We start from the raw sequence: 6,107 nt of genomic DNA, 5'->3' as shown, positions 1-6,107 counted from the left end.
CTAAGTCTTATATAATTTATAATCCTCAGTTTTAAACAGTCAATAAACACATGCCCTAGCACGTGTTCTAAATCCATCTGTCTACAATGGGTTTATTTCTCCACACTGAGAATTTCAACATCAATGTCTTCTGTAGCTTCTCTCCTTGGCAGACAGTTCTTTCTAATCAGGGCATGGAGCAGAACTCTATGATGCTGTCACTTTATAAAGTCTTAACATGAATTCCCTTTCAAGATGATTAGGGTTATGCTTTGTGTCCCTGTGAATGCTACAACTCAGTTCTGTATTCTCTGCTGATACCTGCTATGCCAGGGGCCTCTTACATCTTGCCCTGGTTCTTTCTCATTTCTTTTGTTTTTCTGTATGAAACTGCATCTTTATTTTGCATACCTTAAATTTTATAATAAAATAAAACAAAACCCCCACAATACATAGTACCCAACCCTGCTATTCTGTGGGAGGCGATTTTCCTGCCTTAAGGTACAAGAACAGGAGAGATCCTTTATATATGAGCAGAGCTAGGTGGGTCAGGGCCAGTCAAGGCTGCTGAGGGAGCCACAGGGAAACTATGCAGAGGACGTGGGCTTCTGAGGGGTTCTCTAATCTACTTCTTCCATGCCAGAAGCATCCTTATCATCTTCAAGTGTGGTGGGGGGAGGGGGATAGCAACACTGGGCTTCTCAGCTGTCACCTCATCTTCATCAATATGCAGGCCTAGAATGAACATGTGATAGGTGCAGTTGGAGTGTGTTTGGGGATCTTCAAGTGAGACCAGAGGTGACCAGAGCAGTTTCAAACAGCAGCACCACCAGGTCCTTGACAGCCTTGTCGTTTTTTTTTTTTATTTTGTCCACCTTAGCCTCCTGACACAGCGTCTCCACAATAGGGTGGTCAGGATTGATCTCCAGGTGCTTTTTGGCCATCATGCAGCCCACTGTAGAGTTGTCTTGAAGTGTCTGGGACTCCATATGATCCATGTTGGCTGTCCAGCCACAGGTGTTTGTCACAACGTAGCAGGGTGATGACACGAGTCTATTGGAGATTGTCATCTTCTCAACCTCCTTATCCAAGTTCTCCTTCATGGGTGTGCAGCGATTCTCAAACTTTGCCTTGCTCTCTCCATTTTCTTCTCTTCCTCATCTTCTGTGGCTCCAGATCCTCCTTAGTCACCAAGACCAGGCTCTCTCCATCAAACTCCCCAAGCTGCTGCACACAGTACACATCAGTAAGCTCAGTCATATATACCACCTCAAAGCCCCACTTCTGTACACACTCTACAAAGGCAGAGTTGGCCACCTGCTCTTTGCTCACCAGTGATATGGCAGATGGACTTCTGTGCCTCCTTCACTTGAGACACATAATTTAACTGGGAGGTCATCTTATCTCCAGACTGAGAGGTGTGACAGTGGAGGAGCTCAGAGAGGCACTGATGGTTAGTGGTCTTCATGGAATCAATGCTTTAAATTCTTAGAGAATGCCTCATAAAATTTCTTATAGTCTCTTTGTCTTCAGCCAGCTCAGAGCTTAAGAAACTTCTTCACAATGTTTTTGCAGATGATTTTCAGGATCTTGCTTTGCTGGAGAATTTCTTAGGAGATGTTCAGGGGCAGGGCCTTAGAGTCAACCATGACGCAGATAAAGCTGAGGAACTCAAGTATCAGCTCATCCCAACTGTCCATGATGGACATGCAGGTTGATGTTCTCATTCTCTAAAATGTCTAAGGGAGCTTGCTGAGGAATGAAGAGCAATGCTTCGAACTCCAACTGGCCTTCTATAGAGAAGTGCTTGACTGCCAAATGGTCTTTCCGGTCATTGGTGAGGCTCTTATAGAATTCTCCATATTCCTCCTGAGTGATGTCATCAGGGTTTCTGGTCCAGATACCAGGCTGGCCTTGAACTCACAGTGATCTGCCTGGCTCTGCCTCCTGAGTGCTGGGATTAAAGGTGTTCACCACCGCCACCCAGTTATTCAACTCTTTCTGATCATTATATTTCTCCTTAATCTTCATTTTTATTTTGTTATCTTTGCCACTGACCTCCTCATCTGATCCCACATCTTCAGTCTTAGGCTTTTCCTTGTCATCCTTATCTTCCTCCTCTTTCTCACCTTTCTCTTCCTCCGCCTCATCATCACTGGTCTTCTCTTGTTCCTTCTCCAAAAAGAGGGTGATAGAATAGCCTATGAACTGTGAGTATTCCTTCACCACTTCCTTGACCCACTCCCTAAGAATTTCCTCTGGTCTTCTTTGAGATGAAGGATCACTTTGGTACCCCAGCCAATGGGATCACCATGGTCTGTCTGCACAAACTATCCAGGATCCACCAGCATAAGACTCCCAGGCATACTGCTCATCATCATTGTGCTTTGTGATCACAACCACTTTCTCTACCATTAGGTAGGCTTAATAGAATCCAACACCAAACTGCCCAATCATGGAGATGTCTACACCAGCATGGAAAATCTCCATGAGCACTTTTGTGCTAGACAGTGGTTCCAAAGTAATTTATGAAGTCAGCCTTGGTTATGCCAATGCCCATGTCCACCAAAGTCAGCATACACTTCTGAGAGTTGGGGATGACATCAATTTTCAGTTCTTTACTGCTGCCCAACTTGGGTCTGTCAGGTTCTCATAGCTAATCTTGTCTAAAGCATCAGAAGCATTAGAGATCAAGTCCTGAAGGAAAATTCCCTTGCTGAAATAGTAAGTATTGATGATGAGAAATATGAGCAGAAGTTTCTTCCTCATAGACAAAGGTTTCTGCCTCTTCCTCTCCATGGTGCACTTCCTCAGGCATCTTGACAGGAAATCCTAATAGGAGTACAGCGTAAGGTAGGCCCTAACTCATCTGACTCACATGCCAAGCCTAGGTTGTGCAAGGTGGCTTAAGATCTCCTTTTCATTTCTGACATGAGTATTTCTTTGTCATTCTTAAATATTAGATATTTTATATATTAAAAATGTCATACCATATCTGTTTAGAAAATGGATAGAACTCATTTAACTTATCATGTTGAACTATTCCAACTTACAGAATTATCAAATTTTAGAGCTGGGTAGAACTTTGTATTTTTACTTAGCAAACTGAGATGCTGGTTTATGTATATGCCATTGAGTTCTAGGTAAGTTTGGAAGGAGAAAGGGAAACTTACTATGGGATGTTTTTTTCCTTTCATGTACATTTGAAAACACCTAGAGATTCAGCTCACTTTTATACTACACGATCATCTCTAATGAGCTGTGCTACTGAAGGAGCTCATGGTCCCTAGCTGGGAAGTAGTTCTCATTTCAATATAGGACCCAAATGTGAACAGATAATAGCAAAATGATGTAACGTCTGTTTCTAGAAGTATAATTGGAATATCTTGTCAGACTTGAGGCTGTTAAGGAAGCATGGATAAATCAGAGAGACCCAAAGAGATGCCACTGTCATTGGATCATGAAGAATAAGTGTGTGTGTGTGTGTGTGTGTGTGTGTGTGTGTGTGTGTATGTATGTGTGTGTATGTGTGTATGTATGTGTGTGTGTATGTGTGTGTGTGTGTGTGCGCGTGTGTGTATGTGTGCGTGTGTGTATGTGTGTGTGTATGTATGTGTGTGTGTGTATGTGTGTGTGTATGTGTGTGTGTGTGTGTGTGTGTGTGTGCGCGTGTGTGTGCGCGTGTGTGTGTGTGTGTGTGTGTGTGTGTGTGTGTGTGTGTGTGTGTGTGCGCGTGTGTGTGTGTGTGTGTGTGTGTGTGTGTGTATGTGTGTGTGTATGTGTGTGTATGTATGTGTGTATGTGTATGTGTGTGTGTATGTGTGTGCGTGTGCGTGTGCATGTGTGTGTGTGTGTGTGTGTGTGTGCGCTCGTGCGTGTGTGTGTGTGTGTGTGTGTGTGTGTGTGTGTGTGTGTGTGGCTGATGATGGTAGTAAGGGCATTGTAGGTAGAAGAGCCCACAGATGCCAGAAATAGTTTCAATAGTGATAGAGTAGGAGTCAATAATATACCATAAAGTAAACTATAGGTCTACTTTAAGAAGCAATTGCTAAGATCAACTTTATTGATATGACCTGCCACGGATTAACATGCTATAGTACTTTTCTTGTTTCTATGATAACATACCCTGACAGAAACAGCATAGAATGGGGTTGTTTTTGCTTACAGTTTCAGAATATATTGTATCACAGAAGGGAAGTCATGGTAACAGAAGCGTGGAGTGGCTGATCACAGTACATTCTCAGTCAGGAAACAGACATAGATGAATGATGTTGCTCAGCTTTCTCTCTCTAATTTATTCCATCCTGAAGCTCAGCCTACAGGAAAAGCACCTCTCACAGTTATGGTGGGTCTTCCCACATCAATTAACCCAAGTGGAAACTCACTCACAGACATGCCTAGAGGTTTGTCTCCTAGATGAGTGTAGAACCTGTTGACAATATTAACCATCACACATGCCCTGAATGTTATAGTTGAGAATATTAAATATTACTTAAATTTATATGTTAAAACATTTACCCATCTTTTAGAACAAGCCTAAGTGTGTTACATTTTAAGAAAAATCACATGAAAGATCCTGATGGAAGTGAGCTGCTACTCTCTTCTGATAGCTTCTTCACAGCACTCAAGTCTCTATCCGTCCCATCGGTCACTCCACCAAGTCAAACGGAGGCCATCCCATTCCCCTCTTCCCTGCCTTATTAGGAAGACAAGGTTAAGACCTGGGCCAACCCTTCTGAGTTGATTATCATTGCTGTGTTCTCACTGTGGAGACAGTTAAACCACCAAAGACTGAAGGAAACCAGTAGCAACTGACAAGCTACATGTTGGTAAAAAAAATGATGTTAAGAGAATATTGTTCAGTTTTTCTAATCCTATTTTTTTTTTAGGAACTATGCAAGGATCACAAAATGATAGTTATTGGTCACATTAGTATCTTACATAGTAGATGTTCAAAAGATATATAATAAATAACCAAGTATAATTTTGGTTGTGAGCCTAGCCTTTATAAGGCTGAGCCATCTCTGTAGCCTACCTGGATATCCTCATGCAAAAGTGAAGTTAGATCCCTGTCTTACTCCATGTACAAATGAAATCAAAGACCAAGTAGAGGTTAATGGAAAAATGGCTGCAAATAAATATAGTATTTTGATTTTGGGTGATGTAAATGTTCTGGAATTAGACACTAGTAGTAACTACAGTACAACTTTTTGAATATAATGAAATACCACTGAATCACATGCCATAAAGGGTGAATTTTATGGTTTGCAAAGTATATTTTGCTTACAAATTGATGCAGGCTGGGATGGCTCAGTGCAGGGAGTACCTGCCTGCCAAGTATGAAGACCTAAGTTCGGATCCTCAGAACCCAACTAAACAGTTGAGCATGGTGGCAGTGTGTGTCCATAATCTTAGTGCTGGAAGTTGAAGGCAGGAGGACCCAGGGGTTTGCTGCCCATTCAGTCTGGACAGCCTGTGAGCTCTAGGTTTAGCCAGCAACCTCATCTTAAAAATAAAACAAACAAACCTCAGAAGAGTGACCAAGCAGATGCCACCATCTGCAGAGGTGCCAGCACCCATACAGGTGTGCACACACAAAATTCAAATTAGATGCAAATGAGTCAAGACAGGAACAGTAAGAACGGAATCATGGCCCAGAAACGTGAGCTGCTTCTACAGATGTTCAGAGTAGACAGTCTTCCCACTGAAGAGGAAGGGAAGTTATGAAGAGGGAATATTTTTGAAGCAAAATTGAAACTAAAGAACATATTTCACTAATTATAAGATATATTCCCATTTCAGAAAGCTGAAAAAAAGAATGCTCCTCTTACAAATGATGAAATGTCTTAATCTTTCTGATTACATATTTGTGGTCTATACAATTCTGTAAAGCTCAGGCCTTAATTTTTCAAATAATGTGGCTGAGGCAGAGGCTCCTGGCTGGCTCAGTACATATTTTCTCTTCCACAGTGTCGTCAGGGTTTCTGAGCTGCGGAGATGGCTCTCAGCCAGAGGCTGTAATCTCAGCTCTCCCTGTCACTCCCTGGCTGCAGCGTATGTGTCCAGTCAGGCTACTGCCGTGACAGTGGAGGGTGTGCCAGCACCAGTCCGTGTCTTTGCGGGGAAGG

At 42.5% G+C, this 6,107-nt stretch overlaps 1 pseudogene; it reads right to left on the bottom strand.

The window, feature by feature from the left end:
• Nucleotides 1-580: 580 nt before the first annotated feature.
• Nucleotides 581-2,797, bottom strand: LOC118585832 (annotated as a pseudogene).
• Between the last annotated feature and the right edge of the window lie 3,310 nt (nucleotides 2,798-6,107).

Source organism: Onychomys torridus, chromosome 6, assembly GCF_903995425.1.
Source record: "Onychomys torridus chromosome 6, mOncTor1.1, whole genome shotgun sequence".
NCBI lineage: Eukaryota > Metazoa > Chordata > Mammalia > Rodentia > Cricetidae > Onychomys > Onychomys torridus.
The sequence above is the reverse complement of the archived record's forward strand: the minus strand, read 5'-3'. Positions and strand labels throughout refer to the sequence as shown.